A 21,020-nucleotide genomic window follows, 5' to 3' on the forward strand; every position below is an offset into this window, starting at 1 on the left:
ACATATATGATTGGCTGGCTGGGAAGCCGTGCAGGCCCTGATTTGTGGATTTGAATTCCTCAGCCCTCAGATATGATTGGCTGGCTTAGAAGCCATGAAGGCCCCAATATGCAAATTTGAATGCCTCAGGACACATATATGATTGGCTGGGAAGCCGTGCAGGCCCTGATTTGAAAATTTGAATTTCTCAGTCCTCACAGAGGATTGGCTGCCTGGGGACCTGGCAGAAATATATAGAAATACTATGATTAAGCATAAATACTACATTTAGTAGAAATACTATGTTTTAGCACAAATACTATAAAAAGCAGAAATACTATAATTTAGCAGAAATACTATATTAAGCACAAATCCTATAAAAAGCAGAAATAGGATGATTAAGCATAAACACTACATTTAGTAGAAATACTATGTTTGAGCAAAAATCCTATAAAAAGCAGAAATACTATATTAGGCACAAATCCCATAAAAAGCAGAAATAGTATGATTAAGCATAAATACTACATTTAGTAGAAATACTATGTTTTAGCACAAATAGTATAAAAAGCAGAAATATTGTAATTTAGCAGAAATACTATATTAGGCACAAATCTTATAAAATAGCAGAAATAGTATTATTTAGCACAATAGTAATAAGTTAAACAGAAAAATTGGAAAAGCAAAATGGACAGCTGAAAAAATGCTGAACATGCTGAGGGTCCCTCAAATATACTTGTTAAATGAAAAAATCAGCAAAAAAATGCACAGGGAGAGAGAAGTAAGTTTCTAGGTCAGCCTGGGAGCTGCTGAATTTGAATCCACCAATCAGAGAGCCTGTGTACTTTTTCCCGCCAAAACATGTGCCTCTTTTTACACATGCAGCACAGAGAGGCACAGGATTATTGCAGCCTATTTCTCATAGTGAGGACTCCCCTCAAACAAATGACCATAATTTCCAAACCGTAGGGGCTAGAGCGGTCATTCTTACACCGTTTTGTTCAGAAGAGATGGGGGAATCTTCCAGTGTTTACAATTTATCATTAAAATATGAATTATTAAAGATATTTGACTTGTAATGCACCATAACTGAGTAGAGCGAAGCAAAAACTGCCTTGACTTGCCCTCAAACAACGCTTTCTAACTCGAAATCTATTTGGAGTATCGATATCATTCTTTCACCGTAAGAGACAGCAGGCTTTGGTGAACAATCATGGAAATTTTCAGGTCTCTGTGGAAATCCAACAAAAAGTTATGACGAGAGAAAAAAGTGGTTCATTTCCACAGTTTGAAATCTGAAGAAATCTGAGCGAAGGACGAATTTCCTACCCTCAAACAAGTCCAACTCATTTCAGAACGGTAATAGGTGAGAAAGAAATTCTTGAATTGTGAGCGTCAGGGGTGTCTGAAGATATTCGGGGACAAGCCTCATGTCTTAACTTTGCTTCGTTAAGGAGATATGACGATTCGAATATGCCTCTCATTACAGAAATCCAGCGGTGATTTTGAACAAGCTCTCCATTGACTTTATATGGAGAGTTTTCTGACCTTGTGTTAGTCTGAGGAGATTTGCGAAAATTCTATAAATCCCACAACAATGATAGTGACATTTCCTGAAAGCCAGCAAAAATACCTACGTTTTGATGTATAATTTGTGGAAGTTGAGTGGAAATTGAGCAAGTAGCAAACAGTTGTTCGGACATGAAGAGAAGACTGCAAAACCTTCAGTGACACACTGGAAGCCAAGAGCATAGCAACCATAACAACGCATGTATTTTGTGAAAAATCACAATTTTGCAACTCAAAACTTTAAGAGGCATAAAAGTAAAACAGTAGAAGATTTGAAAAAGCTGAATCATACCTGAATAGCCCAATAATTTGTGAACATTTTAAAGTTTGAATGGTTGTTCTAGGTGAAAATATGAGGAAGTAGTTAAGTTTCAAAAACAAGCAAATTTTAGCAGAATTGCAGAAGTTTCCCATTCATTTCAATGGGACAAATTAAAGGAAAAAAGTGGAATATTTTAAAAAGTATAATAGTTAAAAATAGCAAAAATCATAGCGTAAATTAGCAGAAATAGCAGAATAGTTTAAAATTTGAACGGTGAAAATCGGCTGAAAATTGTGGAAGTAGTTAAGTGCCAAAAAGTGTACGGAAGCAACTAGAATAATAATAATAATAATAAAGAATAAAGAGAAACAGGAACTCAATAGTGTGGATGCTTAAAGCATCCACACAATAATAATAAAGAATAAAGAGAAACAGGAACTCAATAGTGTGGATGCTTAAAGCATCCACACAATAATAAAGAATAAAGAGAAACAGGAACTCAATAGTGTGGATGCTTAAAGCATCCACACAATAATAACTAGAAAAATTTGCATTTCCTGCGAAAATGCAGTGTGGATGCTTAAAGCTGAAGCTGCATGCAAAAAGTAGCTGAAAAAGCTGAAAAGTTGCAGAAATTGTAAAAACTTTGCAGAAGCAAAAGAAGTTTGCTAAAATGGAATAACTTAGCAGAACTGCAATATCTTAGAGGAAACATAATACTTGGCAGAAATACAATAGCATAGCAGAATTTAGCAGAAATATTGTAACTTACCAGAAACATGATAACTTCTCAAAAATACAAGAATTTAGGAGAAATAGTATAAGATAACAGAAAGAATATATTTAGCCAAAAATACTTAAACATTACAGAAACACTATGATTTAGAAAAATAGTACAACAGAGCAGAAATATTGTGATTTACCAGAGACACTGTGATGAACTATGAATATTGTAATTTTAAATTAAGACTATGTTTTAGCACAAATATTATAATTTGGCAGAAATACTATAATTTAGCAGAAATACTATATTAAGCACAAATCCTATAAAAAGCAGAAATGGTATGATTAAGCATAAATACTACATTTAGTAGAAATACTTTGTTTTAGCACAAATCCCATAAAAAGCAGAAATACTGTACTATGATTTAGTAGAAAGACTATAATTAATCAGAAATACTAAATTTAGCAGAAATACTATATTAAGCACAAATCCTATGAAAAGCAGAAATAGTATGATTAAACATAAATACTACATTTAGCAGAAATACTATATTAAGCACAAATCTTATAAAAAGCAGAAATACTATATTAAGCACAAATCCTATAAAAGCAGAAATAGTATATTAAGCACAAATCTTATAAAATAGCAGAAATAGTGTGATTTAGCACAATAGTAATAAGTTAAACAGAAAAATTGGAAAAGCAAAATGGACAGCTGAAAAAATGCTGAACATGCTGAGGTTCCCTCAAATATACTTGTTAAATGACAAAAATCAGCAAAAAAATTTATGACAGCCACACAATTACAAATATGTACACATGAGGAAACACACATGCACAGAGAGACACACACACAAGATCCAATTCAGTCAACCAGTCTAAATATATTGAATTTGAATCTTACAATGGGATCATCCCATTAAAAGGCTTTCTCTCTCTCTCTCTCTCTCTCTGTCACACACACACACAAACACACACACACACACACACACACATACACACACACACACACACACACACACACACACATACACACACACAGGGAGAGAGAAGTAAGTTTCTAGGTCAGCCTGGGAGCTGGTGAATTTGAATCCACCAATCAGAGAGGCTGTGCACTTTTCCCTACCAAAACAGGTGCATCTGTTTACACACGCAGCAGCACAGAGAGACACAGGATTTTTGCAGTCTATTTCTCATAGTGACGACTCCCCTCAAACAAATGACCGTAATTTCCTAACCGTAGGGGCTAGAACGGTCATTCTTACACCGTTTTGTTCAGAAGAGATGGGGGAATCTTCAAGTGTTGACAATTTAATATTAAAATATGAATTTTTAGAGATATATGACATGGATGACTTGTTGACTTAGAAGCCACGAATTCCCCAATATGCAAATTTGAATGCCTGAGACCACATATGTGATTGGCTGGCTGGGAAGCCGTGCAGGCCCTGATTTGTGGATTTGAATTCCTCAGCCCTCAGATATGATTGGCTGGCTTAGAAGCCACGAAGGCCCCAATATGCAAATTTGAATGCCTCAGGACACTTATTTGATTGGCTGGGAAACTGTGCAGGCCCTGATTTGAAAATTTGAATGTCTCAGTCCTCACAGAGGATTGGCTGCCTGGGGACCTGGCAGAAGTATATAGAAATACTATTATTAAGCATAAATACTACATTTAGTAGAAATACTATGTTTTAGCACAAATACTATAAAAAGAAGAAAAACTATAATTTAGCAGAAATACTATATTAAGCACAAATCCTATAAAAAGCAGAAATACTATAATTTAGAACAAATAGTATAAAAAGCAGAAATACTATAATTTAGCAGAAATACTATGTTAGGCACAAATCCTATAAAAAGCAGAAATACTATAATTTAGCAGAAATACTATGTTAGGCACAAATCCTATAAAAAGCAGAAATACTATAATTTAGCAGAAATACTATATTAGGCATAAATCCTATGAAAAGCAGAAATAGTATGATTTAGCAGAAATACTGTATTTAGCACAAGTACCGAAAAGTACCAGAAATACTATGATTTAGCAGAATAGTAATAACTTATTGAAACACAAATGCACAGAGGGACACACAAACACAGGCTCTAATCCAGTCAACCAGTCTAACTATGTTCAATTTAAATCCTACAATGACATGCTGCCAAATAAGGGCAGGGTCCTCTCTCTCCCACTAAACACACACACACACACACACACACACACACACACACAGGGAGAGAGGACTAAGTTTCTAGGTCAGCCTGGGAGCTGCTGAATTTGAATCCACCAATCAGAGAGGCTGTTTACGTTTTCCCGCCAAAACAGGTGCATCTTTTTACACACGCAGCACAGAGACATAGACCTGCTTCTTTCAGTTTATTTCACATAGTGAGGATTCCCCTCAAACAAATGACCATAATTTCCTAACCATAGGGGCTAGAGCGGTCATTCTTACACCGTTTTGTTCAGAAGAGATGGGGGAATCTTCAAGTGTTGACAATTTATCATTAAAATATGAATTTTTAGAGATATATGACATGGATGACTTGTTGACTTAGAAGCCACGAATTCCCCAATATGCAAATTTGAATACCTGGAGCCCACATACATGATTGGCTGGCTGGGAAGCTGTGCAGGCCCTGATTTGTGGATTTGAATTCCTCAGCCCTCAGATATGATTGGCTGGCTTAGAAGCCATGAAGGCCCCAATATGCAAATTTGAATGCCTCAGGACACATATATGATTGGCTGGGAAACCGTGCAGGCCCTGATTTGAAAATTTGAATGTCTAAGTCCTCACAGAGGATTGGCTGCCTGGGGACCTGGCAGAAATATATAGAAATATATAGAAATACTATGATTAAGCATAAATACTACATTTAGTAGAAATACTATGTTTTAGCACAAATACTATAAAAAGCAGAAATACTATAATTTAGCAGAAATACTATATTAAGCACAAATCCTATAAAAAGCAGAAATAGGATGATTAAGCATAAACACTACATTTAGTAGAAATATTATGTTTGAGCAAAAATCCTATAAAAAGCAGAAATACTATATTAGGCACAAATCCCATAAAAAGCAGAAATAGTATGATTAAGCATAAATACTACATTTAGTAGAAATACTATGTTTTAGCACAAATAGTATAAAAAGCAGAAATACTGTAATTTAGCAGAAATACTATATTAGGCACAAATCTTATAAAATAGCAGAAATAGTATGATTTAGCACAATAGTAATCAGTTAAACAGAAAAATTGGAAAAGCAAAATGGACAGCTGAAAAAATGCTGAACATGCTGAGGGTCCCTCAAATATACTTGTTAAATGAAAAAATCAGCAAAAAAAATGCACAGGGAGAGAGAAGTAAGTTTCTAGGTCAGCCTGGGAGCTGCTGAATTTGAATCCACCAATCAGAGAGCCTGTGTACTTTTTCCCGCCAAAACATGTGTCTCTTTTTACACACGCAGCACAGAGAGGCACAGGATTATTGCAGCCTATTTCTCATAGTGAGGACTCCCCTCAAACAAATGACCATAATTCCCAAACCGTAGGGGCTAGAGCGGTCATTCTTACACCGTTTTGTTCAGAAGAGATGGGGGAATCTTCCAGTGTTTACAATTTATCATTAAAATATGAATTATTAAAGATATTTGACTTCTAATGCACCATAACTGAGTAGAGCGAAGCAAAAACTGCCTTGACTTGCCCTCAAACAACGCTTTGTAACTCGAAATCTATTTGGAGTATCGATATCATTCTTTCACCGTAAGAGACAGCAGGCTTTGGTGAACAGTCATGGAAATTTTCAGGTCTCTGTGGAAATCCAAAAAAAAATTATGACGAGAGAAAAAAGTGGTTCATTTCCAGAGTTTTAAATCTGAAGAAATCTGAGCGAAGGACGAATTTCCTACCCTCAAACAAGTCCAACTCATTTCAGAACGGTAATAGGTGAGAAAGAAATTCTTGAATTGTGAGCGTCAGGGGTGTCTGAAGATATTCGGGGACAAGCCTCATGTCTTAAAGTCGCTTCGTTAAGGAGATATGACGATTCGAATATGCCTCTCATTACAAAAATCCAGCGATGATTTTGAACAAGCTCTCCATTGACTTTATATGGAGAGTTTTGAGACCTTGTGTTGGTCTGAGGAGATTTGCAAAAATTCTATAAATCCCACAACAATGATAGTGACATTTTCTGAAAGCCAGCAAAAATACCTACGTTTTGATGTATAATTTGTGGAAGTTGAGTGAAAATTGAGCAAGTAGCAAGAAGTTGTTCGGACATGAAGTGAAAATTGCAAAACCTTCAGTGGCACACTGGAAGCCAAGAGCATAGCAACCATAACAACGCATGTATTTTGTGAAAAATCACAATTTTGCAACTCAAAACTTTAAGAGGCATAAAAGTAAAACAGTAAAACATTTGAAAAAGCTGAATCATACCTGAATAGCCCAATAATTTGTGAACATTTTAAAGTTTGAATGGTTGTTCTAGGTGAAAAGATGAGGAAGTAGTTAAGTTTCAAAAACAAGCAAATTTTAGCAGAATTGCAGAAGTTTCCCATTCATTTCAATGGGACAAATTAAAGGAAAAAAGCTTAATATTTTAAAAAGTATAATAGTTAAAAATAGCAAAAATCGTAGCGTAAATTAGCAGAAATAGCAGAATAGTTTAAAATTTGAACGGTGAAAATCGGCTGAAAATTGTGGAAGTAGTTAAGTGCCAAAAAGTGTACGGAAGCAACTAGAATAACTAGAAAAATTTGCATTTCCTGCGAAAATGCAGTGTGGATGCTTTAAAGCTGAAGCTGTATGCAAAAAGTAGCTGAAAAAGCTGAAAAGTTGCAGAAATTGTAAAAACTTTGCAGAAGCAAAGGAACTTTGCTAAAATGGAATAACTTAGCAGAACTGCAATATCTTAGAGGAAACATAATACTTGGCAGAAATACAATAGCATAGCAGAACTTAGCAGAAATATTGTAACTTACCAGAAACATGATAACTTCTCAAAAATACAAGAATTTAGGAGAAATAGTATAAGATAACAGAAAGAATATATTTAGACAAAAATACTTAAGCATTACAGAAACACTATGATTTAGAAAAATAGTACAACATAGCAGAAATACTGTGATTTACCAGAGACACTGTGATGAACTATGAATATTGTAATTTTAAATTAAGACTATGTTTTAGCACAAATATTATAATTTGGCAGAAATACTATGATACAGCACAAATACTCTGGTTTAGCACAAATATTATAACATAGCAGAAATACAATTATATAGCAGAAATGCTATATTTAGAAAGAAAAATATAATATAGTAGTACTTAAACATTACAGAAACACTATGATTTAGAAAAATAGTACAACAGTGCAGAAATATTGTGATTTACCAGAGACACTGTGATGAACTATGAATATTGTAATTTTAAATTGAGACTATGTTTTAGCACAAATATTATAATTTGGCAGAAATACTATAATTTAGCAGAAATACTATATTAAGCACAAATCCTATAAAAAGCAGAAATGGTATGATTAAGCACAAATACTACATTTAGTAGAAATACTTTGTTTTAGCACAAATCCCATAAAAAGCAGAAATACTGTACTATGATTTAGTAGAAAAACTATAATTAATCAGAAATACTAAATTTAGCAGAAATACTATATTAAGCACAAATACTATGAAAAGCAGAAATAGTATGATTAAGCATAAATACTACATTTAGCAGAAATACTATATTAAGCACAAATCCTATAAAAGCAGAAATAGTATATTAAGCACAAATCTTATAAAATAGCAGAAATAGTATGATTTAGCACAATAGTAATAAGTTAAACAGAAAAATTGGAAAAGCAAAATGGACAGCTGAAAAAATGCTGAACATGCTGAGGGTCCCTCAAATATACTTGTTAAATGACAAAAATCTGCAAAAAAATTTATTACAGCCACACAATCACAAATATGTACACATGAGGAAACACACATGCACAGAGAGACACACACACAAGATCCAATTCAGTCAACCAGTCTAAATATATTGAATTTAAATCTTAGAATGAGATCATCCCATTAAAAGCCTTTCTCTCTCTCTCTCTCTCTCTCTCTCTCTCTCTCTCTCTCTCTCTGTCACACACACACACACACACACACACACACACACACACACACACAGGGAGCTGAATTTGAATCCACCAATCAGAGAGGCTGTGCACTTTTCCCCACCAAAACAGGTGCATCTGTTTACACACGCAGCAGCACAGAGAGACACAGGATTTTTGCAGTCTATTTCTCATAGTGAGGACTCCCCTCAAACAAATGACCGTAATTTCCTAACTGTAGGGGCTAGAGCGGTCATTCTTACACCGTTTTGTTCAGAAGAGATGGGGGAATCTTCAAGTGTTGACAATTTAATATTAAAATATGAATTTTTAGAGATATATGACATGGATGACTTGTTGACTTAGAAGCCACGAATTCCCCAATATGCAAATTTGAATGCCTGAGACCACATATGTGATTGGCTGGCTGGGAAGCCGTGCAGGCCCTGATTTGTGGATTTGAATTCCTCAGCCCTCAGATATGATTGGCTGGCTTAGAAGCCACGAAGGCCCCAATATGCAAATTTGAATGCCTCAGGACACTTATTTGATTGGCTGGGAAACTGTGCAGGCCCTGATTTGAAAATTTGAATGTCTCAGTCCTCACAGAGGATTGGCTGCCTGGGGACCTGGCAGAAATATATAGAAATACTATTATTAAGCATAAATACTACATTTAGTAGAAATACTATGTTTTAGCACAAATATTATAAAAAGAAGAAAAACTATAATTTAGCAGAAATACTATATTAAGCACAAATCCTATAAAAAGCAGAAATACTATAATTTAGAACAAATAGTATAAAAAGCAGAAATACTATAATTTAGCAGAAATACTATGTTAGGCACAAATCCTATAAAAAGCAGAAATACTATAATTTAGCAGAAATACTATGTTAGGCACAAATCCTATAAAAAGCAGAAATACTATAATTTAGCAGAAATACTATATTAGGCATAAATCCTATGAAAAGCAGAAATAGTATGATTTAGCAGAAATACTGTATTTAGCACAAGTACCGAAAAGTACCAGAAATACTATGATTTAGCAGAATAGTAATAACTTATTGAAACACAAATGCACAGAGGGACACACAAACACAGGCTCTAATCCAGTCAACCAGTCTAACTATGTTCAATTTAAATCCTACAATGACATGCTGTCAAATAAGGGCAGGGTCCTCTCTCTCCCACTAAACACACACACACACACACACACACACACACACACACACACACACACACAGGGAGAGAGGACTAAGTTTCTAGGTCAGCCTGGGAGCTGCTGAATTTGAATCCACCAATCAGAGAGGCTGTTTACGTTTTCCCGCCAAAACAGGTGCATCTTTTTACACACGCAGCACAGAGACATAGACCTGCTTCTTTCAGTTTATTTCACATAGTGAGGATTCCCCTCAAACAAATGACCATAATTTCCTAACCATAGGGGCTAGAGCGGTCATTCTTACACCGTTTTGTTCAGAAGAGATGGGGGAATCTTCAAGTGTTGACAATTTATCATTAAAATATGATTTTTTAGAGATATATGACATGGATGACTTGTTGACTTAGAAGCCACGAATTCCCCAATATGCAAATTTGAATACCTGGAGCCCACATACATGATTGGCTGGCTGGGAAGCTGTGCAGGCCCTGATTTGTGGATTTGAATTCCTCAGCCCTCAGATATGATTGGCTGGCTTAGAAGCCATGAAGGCCCCAATATGCAAATTTGAATGCCTCAGGACACATATATGATTGGCTGGGAAGCCGTGCAGGCCCTGATTTGAAAATTTGAATTTCTCAGTCCTCACAGAGGATTGGCTGCCTGGGGACCTGGCAGAAATATATAGAAATACTATGATTAAGCATAAATACTACATTTAGTAGAAATACTATGTTTTAGCACAAATACTATAAAAAGCAGAAATACTATAATTTAGCAGAAATACTATATTAAGCACAAATCCTATAAAAAGCAGAAATAGGATGATTAAGCATAAACACTACATTTAGCAGAAATACTATGTTTGAGCAAAAATCCTATAAAAAGCAGAAATACTATATTAGGCACAAATCCCATAAAAAGCAGAAATAGTATGATTAAGCATAAATACTACATTTAGTAGAAATACTATGTTTTAGCACAAATATTATAAAAAGCAGAAATATTGTAATTTAGCAGAAATACTATATTAGGCACAAATCTTATAAAATAGCAGAAATAGTATTATTTAGCACAATAGTAATAAGTTAAACAGAAAAATTGGAAAAGCAAAATGGACAGCTGAAAAAATGCTGAACATGCTGAGGGTCCCTCAAATATACTTGTTAAATGAAAAAATCAGCAAAAAAATGCACAGGGAGAGAGAAGTAAGTTTCTAGGTCAGCCTGGGAGCTGCTGAATTTGAATCCACCAATCAGAGAGCCTGTGTACTTTTTCCCGCCAAAACATGTGCCTCTTTTTACACACGCAGCACAGAGAGGCACAGGATTATTGCAGCCTATTTCTCATACTGAGGACTCCCCTCAAACAAATGACCATAATTTCCAAACCGTAGGGGCTAGAGCGGTCATTCTTACACCGTTTTGTTCAGAAGAGATGGGGGAATCTTCCAGTGTTTACAATTTATCATTAAAATATGAATTATTAAAGATATTTGACTTGTAATGCACCATAACTGAGTAGAGCGAAGCAAAAACTGCCTTGACTTGCCCTCAAACAACGCATTCTAACTCGAAATCTATTTGGAGTATCGATATCATTCTTTCACCGTAAGAGACAGCAGGCTTTGGTGAACAATCATGGAAATTTTCAGGTCTCTGTGGAAATCCAACAAAAAGTTATGACGAGAGAAAAAAGTGGTTCATTTCCACAGTTTGAAATCTGAAGAAATCTGAGCGAAGGACGAATTTCCTACCCTCAAACAAGTCCAACTCATTTCAGAACGGTAATAGGTGAGAAAGAAATTCTTGAATTGTGAGCGTCAGGGGTGTCTGAAGATATTCGGGGACAAGCCTCATGTCTTAACTTTGCTTCGTTAAGGAGATATGACGATTCGAATATGCCTCTCATTACAGAAATGCAGCGGTGATTTTGAACAGGCTCTCCATTCACTTTATATGGAGAGTTTTCTGACATTGTGTTGGTCTGAGGAGATTTGCGAAAATTCTATAAATCCCACAACAATGATAGTGACATTTCCTGAAAGCCAGCAAAAATACCTACGTTTTGATGTATAATTTGTGGAAGTTGAGTGAAAATTGAGCAAGTAGCAAACAGTTGTTCGGACATGAAGAGAAGACTGCAAAACCTTCAGTGACACACTGGAAGCCAAGAGCATAGCAACCATAACAACGCATGTATTTTGTGAAAAATCACAATTTTGCAACTCAAAACTTTAAGAGGCATAAAAGTAAAACAGTAGAAGATTTGAAAAAGCTGAATCATACCTGAATAGCCCAATAATTTGTGAACATTTTAAAATTTGAATGGTTGTTCTAGGTGAAAATATGAGGAAGTAGTTAAGTTTCAAAAACAAGCAAATTTTAGCAGAATTGCAGAAGTTTCCCATTCATTTCAATGGGACAAATTAAAGGAAAAAAGCTTAATATTTTAAAAAGTATAATAGCAAAAAATACCAAAAGTCATAGCGCACATTAGCAGAAATAGCAGAATAGTTTAAAATTTGAACGGTGAAAATCGGCTGAAAATTGTGGAAGTAGTTAAGTGCCAAAAAGTGTACGGAAGCAACTAGAATAATAATAAAGAATAAAGAGAAACAGGAACTCAATAGTGTGGATGCTTAAAGCATCCACACAATAAAGAGAAACAGGAACTCAATAGTGTGGATGCTTAAGCATCCACACAATAATAATAATAAAAAAAATAATAATAATAAAGAATAAAGAGAAACAGGAACTCAATAGTGTGGATGCTTAAAGCATCCACACAATAATAATAAAGAATAAAGAGAAACAGGAACTCAATAGTGTGGATGCTTAAAGCATCAATCATAAATCCAACTGCTTCTTTCAGTTTATTTCACATAGTGAGGATTCCCCTCAAACAAATGACCATAATTTCCTAACCATAGGGGCTAGAGCGGTCATTCTTACACCGTTTTGTTCAGAAGAGATGGGGGAATCTTCAAGTGTTGACAATTTATCATTAAAATATGAATTTTTAGAGATATATGACATGGATGACTTGTTGACTTAGAAGCCACGAATTCCCCAATATGCAAATTTGAATACCTGGAGCCCACATACATGATTGGCTGGCTGGGAAGCTGTGCAGGCCCTGATTTGTGGATTTGAATTCCTCAGCCCTCAGATATGATTGGCTGGCTTAGAAGCCATGAAGGCCCCAATATGCAAATTTGAATGCCTCAGGACACATATATGATTGGCTGGGAAGCCGTGCAGGCCCTGATTTGAAAATTTGAATGTCTAAGTCCTCACAGAGGATTGGCTGCCTGGGGACCTGGCAGAAATATATAGAAATACTATGATTAAGCATAAATACTACATTTAGTAGAAATACTATGTTTTAGCACAAATACTATAAAAAGCAGAAATACTATAATTTAGCAGAAATACTATATTAAGCACAAATCCTATAAAAAGCAGAAATAAGATGATTAAGCATAAACACTACATTTAGTAGAAATACTATGTTTGAGCAAAAATCCTATAAAAAGCAGAAATAGTATGATTAAGCATAAATACTACATTTAGTAGAAATACTATGTTTTAGCACAAATAGTATAAAAAGCAGAAATACTGTAATTTAGCAGAAATACTATATTAGGCACAAATCTTATAAAATAGCAGAAATAGTATGATTTAGCACAATAGTAATAAGTTAAACAGAAAAATTGGAAAAGCAAAATGGACAGCTGAAAAAATGCTGAACATGCTGAGGGTCCCTCAAATATACTTGTTAAATGAAAAAATCAGCAAAAAAATGCACAGGGAGAGAGAAGTAAGTTTCTAGGTCAGCCTGGGAGCTGCTGAATTTGAATCCACCAATCAGAGAGCCTGTGTACTTTTTCCCGCCAAAACATGTGCCTCTTTCTACACACGCAGCACAGAGAGGCACAGGATTATTGCAGCCTATTTCTCATAGTGAGGACTCCCCTCAAACAAATGACCATAATTTCCAAACCGTAGGGGCTAGAGCGGTCATTCTTACACCGTTTTGTTCAGAAGAGATGGGGGAATCTTCCAGTGTTTACAATTTATCATTAAAATATGAATTATTAAAGATATTTGACTTCTAATGCACCATAACTGAGTAGAGCGAAGCAAAAACTGCCTTGACTTGCCCTCAAACAACGCTTTGTGACTTGAAATCTATTTGGAGTATCGATATCATTCTTTCACCGTAAGAGACAGCAGGCTTTGGTGAACAATCATGGAAATTTTCAGGTCTCTGTGGAAATCCAACAAAAAGTTATGACGAGAGAAAAAAGTGGTTCATTTCCACAGTTTGAAATCTGAAGAAATCTGAGCGAAGGACGAATTTCCTACCCTCAAACAAGTCCAACTCATTTCAGAACGGTAATAGGTGAGAAAGAAATTCTTGAATTGTGAGCGTCAGGGGTGTCTGAAGATATTCGGGGACAAGCCTCATGTCTTAACTTTGCTTCGTTAAGGAGATATGACGATTCGAATATGCCTCTCATTACAGAAATCCAGCGGTGATTTTGAACAAGCTCTCCATTGACTTTATATGGAGAGTTTTCTGACATTGTGTTGGTCTGAGGAGATTTGCGAAAATTCTATAAATCCCACAACAATGATAGTGACATTTCCTGAAAGCCAGCAAAAATACCTACGTTTTGATGTATAATTTGTGGAAGTTGAGTGAAAATTGAGCAAGTAGCAAACAATTGTTCGGACATGAAGAGATAACTGCAAAACCTTCAGTGACACACTGGAAGCCAAGAGCATAGCAACCATAACAACGCATGTATTTTGTGAAAAATCACAATTTTGCAACTCAAAACTTTAAGAGGCATAAAAGTAAAACAGTAAAAGATTTAAAAAAGCTGAATCATACCTGAATAGCCCAATAATTTATGAACATTTTAAAGTTTGAATGGTTGTTCTAGGTGAAAATATGAGGAAGTAGTTAAGTTTCAAAAACAAGCAAATTTTAGCAGAATTGCAGAAGTTTCCCATTCATTTCAATGGGACAAATTAAAGGAAAAAAGTGGAATATTTTAAAAAGTATAATAGTTAAAAATAGCAAAAATCATAGCAAGAAAGAGCAAAAATAGCAGAATAGTTTAAAATTTGAACGGTGAAAATCGGCTGAAAATTGTGGAAGTAGTTAAGTGCCAAAAAGTGTACGGAAGCAACTAGAATAATAATAATAATAATAATAATAATAAAGAATAAAGAGAAACAGGAACTCAATAGTGTGGATGCTTAAAGCATCCACACAATAACTAGAAAAATTTGCATTTCCTGCGAAAATGCAGTGTGGATGCTTTAAGCTGAAGCTGTCTGCAAAAACTAGCTGAAAAAGCTGAAAAGTTGCAGAAATTGTAAAAACTTTGCAGAAGCAAAAGAAGTTTGCTAAAATGTAATAACTTAGCAGAACTGCAATATCTTAGAGGAAACATAATACTTGGCAGAAATACAATAGCATAGCAGAACTTAGCAGAAATATTGTGATTTACCAGAGACACTGTGATGAACTATGAATATTGTAATTTTAAATTAATACTATGTTTTAGCACAAATACTATAATTTGACAGAAATACTATCATTTGGCAGAAATACTATGTTTCAGCACAAATACTCTGGTTTAGCACAAATATTATAACATAGCATAAATACAATTATATAGCAGAAATGCTATATTTAGAAAGAAAAATATAATATAGTAGAAATAGTATGATTTAGCAGAAATACTGTATTTAGCACAAGTACCAAAAAGTAGCAGAAATACTATGATTTAGCAGAAATACTATGATTGAGCAGAAGTACTAAGATGTAGTAAAAGTACTTTGATTTAACAGAAATACAATTATAGAGGAGTAATACTTTAAAATGGGAGAAATATTGATACACACACACATACACAGAGCCTAAAGGGAAGAGTATTTGTGCCATGGAGTGTTAAGAATGTGAGGTCCATATTAGAAAAGCTAGTAAAATCATAACAGTTTGCAGAATTGTAATAAATGATGAATATGAATTACTGGTCTGTGACAGTGTATTAATTTGTAGGGAAAAAAACATGTTGACCAAGGTGGAATCGAACCCACGATCTTTGGCTTGCAGACCCGTGTCATTACCAACTGCGCCACTGGGAAAGAGAGGAGCCGTCTTGAAAAACAGGGTGATGAGGAGTCAGAATTAGATCGCGGTGAGAGGCGAAAAACGCCGTTTTTTGGAGTTACAAAACGTTGTGTAACTCAAAAACTAGGTGGACTAGAGGCATATTTCTTGTGCTGGGTGAATCAGCGGACTTTGGTGTACTTTGACTGCGATTTTCATTGCTCTTTGTACAACCGTCGCTGAGATATGACGAGAGAGGAAACGGAAGACCTCAGACATGATTGGCTGGCTGGGAAGCCGTGCAGGCCCTGATATGTGATATGTGTCTGAGTTCGCACAGAGGATTGGCTGCCTGGCAGAAATATATAGAAATAGTATGATTAAGCATAAATACTACATTTAGCAGAAATACTATATTAAGCACAAATCCTATAAAAAGCAGAAATAGTATATTAAGCACAAATCCTATAAAAAGCAGAAATACTATATTAAGCACAAATCCTATTAAAAGCAGAAATAGTATATTAAGCACAAATCTTATAAAATAGCAGAAATAGTTTGATTTAGCACAATAGTAATAAGTTAAACAGAAAAATTGGAAAAGCAAAATGGACAGCTGAAAAAATGCTGAACATGCTGAGAGTCCCTCAAATATACTTGTTAAATGAAAAAAATCAGCAAAAAAAATATATAACAGCCACACAATCAGAAATATGTACACAGAAGGAAACACACATGCACAGAGAGACACACACACAAGATCCAATTCAGTCAACCAGTCTAAATATATTGAATTTGAATCTTAGAATGAGATCATCCCATTAAAAGCCTTTCTCTCTCTCTCTCTCTCTCACACGCACACACACACACACACACACACACACACACACACACACACACACACACACACACACACACACAGGGAGAGAGAAGTAAGTTTCTAGGTCAGCCTGGGAGCTGCTGAATTTGAATCCACCAATCAGAGTGGCTGTTTACGTTTTCCCGCCAAAACAGGTGCATCTGTTTACACAGGCAGCACAGAGAGGCACAGGATTATTGCAGTCTATTTCTCATAGTGACGACTCCCCTCAAACAAATGACCATAATTTCCTAACCGTAGGGGCTAGAGCGGTCATTCTTACACCGTTTTGTTCAGAAGAGATGGGGGAATCTTCCAGTGTTAACAATTTATCATTAAAATATGAATTATTAAAGATATTTGACTTGTAATGCACCATAACTGAGTAGAGTGAAGCAAAAACTGCCTTGACTTGCCCTCAAACAACGCTTTGTAACTCGAAATCTATTTGGAGCATTGATATCATTCTTTCACCGTAAGAGACAGCAGGCTTTGGTGAACAGTCATGGAAATTTTCAGGTCTCTGTGGAAATCCAACAAAAAGTTATGACGAGAGAAAAAAGTGGTTCATTTCCAGAGTTTAAAATCTGAAGAAATCTGTGCGACGGACAAATTTCCTACCCTCAAACAAGTCCAACTCATTTCAGAACGGTAATAGGTGAGAAAGAAATTCTTGAATTGTGAGCGTCAGGAGTGTCTGAAGATATACCGGGACAAGCCTCATGTCTTAAAGTCGCTTCGTTAAGGAGATATGACGATTCAAATATGCCTCTCATTACAGAAATCCAGCGATGATTTTGAACAAGCTCTCCATTGACTTTCTATGAAGAGTTTTGAGAGTTTGTGTTGGTCTGAGGAGATTTGCCAAAATTCTATAAATCCCACAACAATGATAGTGACATTTCCTGAAAGCCAGCAAAAATACCTACGTTTTGATGTATAATTTGTGGAAGTTGAGTGAAAATTGAGCAAGTAGCAAACAGTTGTTCGGACATGAAGAGAAGACTGCAAAAGCTTCAGTGGCACACTGGAAGCCAAGAGCATAGCAACCATAACAACGCATGTATTTTGTGAAAAATCACAATTGTGCAACTCAAAACTTTAAGAGGCATAAAAGTAAAACGGTAAAAGATTTGAAAAAGCTGAATCACACATGAATAGCCCAATAATTTGTGAACATTTTAAAGTTTGAATGCTTGTTCTACGTGAAAATATGAGGAAGTAGTTAAGTTTCAGAAACAAGCAAATTTTAGCAGAATTGCAGAAGTTTCCCATTCATTTCAATGGGACAAATTAAGCTTAATATTTTAAAAAGTATAATAGTGAAAAATACCAAAAGACATAGCACACATTAGCAGAAATAGCAGAATAGTTTAAAATTTGAACGGTGAAAATCGGCTGAAAATTGCGGAAGTAGTTAAGTGCCAAAAAGTGTACGGAAGTCCCAAGAGGAACTCAATAGTGTGGATGCTTAAAGCATCCACACAATAATAATAAAGAATAAAGAGAAACAGGAACTCAATAGTGTGGATGCTTAAAGCATCCACACAATAAAGAATAAAGAGAAACAGGAACTCAATAGTGTGGATGCTTAAAGCATCCACACAATAATAAAGATTACAACAACAATACTGTGAATGCTTTTCAAGCATTCACACTAATAATAATAATAAAGATTAGAATAACAATACTGTGAATGCTTTTCAAGCATTCACACTAATAATAATAAAGATTAGAATAACAATACTGTGAATGCTTTTCAAGCATTCACACTAATAATAAAGATTAGAATAACAATACTGTGAATGCTTTTCAAGCATTCACACTAATAATAATAAAGATTAGAAGAACAATACTGTGAATGCTTTTCAAGCATTCACACTAATAACTAGAAAGTACATTTTCTGAAGAAACTGCAGTGTGAATGCTTGAATCTGAATGTATGCACTGAAATGAATTAATTGCTGAATTTTGAGTTAAAAATATTGAATGAGATTAAAAAAAAACAAAAAAAAAACGAATTTAACCTGAAAACAAAGGTGCTGAACTGCTAAAAGCTGAAGGTTACACAGAAGAAGGAGTTGGAAAAAAACTGAAAATGTTTTAAATGTAAATTAGAAAACCCTAAGAAATGAGAAAAGAACATTTAGAGTCAGAAAACATCTGAATGAATATTAAAAGGTCATATTCTTTGAATCACTGAATGACTCAAATGTGATCCCTCCACTTTGATCCACACAGTTTAAAAAGTTTAAATGCCTGAGCTTTGAAAGATACGGTGTTGGAAAGAGAACAATAATGGCGACAATTTGAGGGTAAAATGATGGCTGTAACACTGTGGACACAGCAGCAGTTGAAAGAGAAGTGCTTAAGATGAATCTTGGTACAGTGGCAGGCAGAGCTCGTTAAGCAGGCAGGTGTGAGCCTGGTTGCTATAGTGACTGCACCCAATGGCTCCATACACACGGACACAGACATGCACCTCACTTTTGCTGCTTAAAATGAACAGAAAAGTCAGGCCGAAACAAATCGTTCCCAAATGAAAAGTAAAAGTCGTATTGACAAAATTCTTTCACCGTGAGTGACAGCAATGTCTAGTCTACTGAATTCTCAGTTTTCATGCCTGTGGAGTTTATTATATGGACCTGGTGACAGTGGAAAGACACCATGCTCTTCTGATTTTCAAACCAACCTTCTGAGCCATTTTAACATTAGAGTCTATGGAAGAGTTGGAGGGAGGAGGCTGTGCATTGGTGACATTTACGAAAGAACCATAACACCTAGGACAATAGTAAACACATTGGATGAAAGAGGACAGCGATGGCTACGTTTTGAGGGTAAAATCATACCTGTAGAGCAAACGCTGCGGACACAGCAGCAGTTTTAAAAATGATTTTAAGATTAATTTTTTTGCTCCTCTCACTCTAGCAGTTGAGCTGTCTCACTCTAGCCCCAACATTCCGTCCCATACACACCCATTATAAACTCTGAAACGGGTGAAAAAACATCATGAAACTTAAACTGGAACTGAAGAAAAAGTATAATAGATATTGAAAAGATAAATACAAGTTGAATAGTTGAATGTCTTGTCTTCGTTTTAAAGTTTGAATGGTGGCTCTATGTCAACGTATGTGGAAGTAGTAAGAGTTTAAAAATGAGTAAGTTGAATGAGGATTTGAAGGGTCTCCCCATTGAAATACATGGGAAATTTTTGTTGAATAAAGTTGAATAAAATTAAAAATATAAATGTTAAAAATGAGAAAAATAGAAGCAGTCATGTCCAAAAGAAGAGGAATCTAACGGTGTTTGAAAGGTTTTTCTAAGTTGAACGGTTTTGAAGGAGTAGGAGTACAAAAAACGTATTCACACTAATAAAGATTAGAAGAACAATACTGTGAATGTTTTTCAAGCATTCACATTAATAAAGATTAGAAGAACAATACTGTGAATGTGTTTCAAGCATTCACACTAATAATAAAATAGAATAAAGATTACAACAACAATACTGTGAATGCTTTTAAAGCATTCACACTAATTACAACAACAATACTGAATGCTTTTACAAGCATTCACACTAATTATGATGGGCGAAATAATCATTGGTAATGTTGCAAGGGAGCCAGAATAAACCTTTCTCAACTTCGATGTGAGTGACTGTAGTAACTAAAATTTGAAAAATACCTGCAACTGACATGATCTGGTAGTAAAAACACTAGAGTGTTACCTAGGCAACTAGAGCCTGGGATATGTGCAAGTGACCAGTCACCAGCTTCAAACCTATGTGCAGCGAATGAATTACTCTCAGTCTTTACACAGCTTTGACAACCAGAAGGAAACTAGTGAGCTAATTCCCTGCTAGCTTTTAACTCCGTTAAACTTCATAAGTTCTGTCTTTATTGATGCCTGGATGTTAAACTTAATTGTTACACCTGGTAAAGCAGCAACGCTGATCATTTTGTTAAAGATGACAGAATTTAGACAGTTTTTAACTATCAGTGATGCCACAGTGTTCGTTTGTGTAGCACCCCACCCGTTATACTGAGTTTAAACCCACTCACCTCAGTTTCGACCCCCTAGGTGGGGTGGTAGGTTCGTTACAGCCCGGATACCACCCATGGATGTTGTATAGACAGGAATCGGGGAAACTAACAGTAAACCCTTTGCCTGCAGGTTAGATTTAACCAGTAGTAAAAAACAACCCCAGACAACTC

This window comes from Rhamphochromis longiceps, linkage group LG14 (genome assembly GCF_057381845.1).
Source record: "Rhamphochromis longiceps isolate RC_006_pf linkage group LG14, R_longiceps_female_GT1.1, whole genome shotgun sequence".
NCBI lineage: Eukaryota > Metazoa > Chordata > Actinopteri > Cichliformes > Cichlidae > Rhamphochromis > Rhamphochromis longiceps.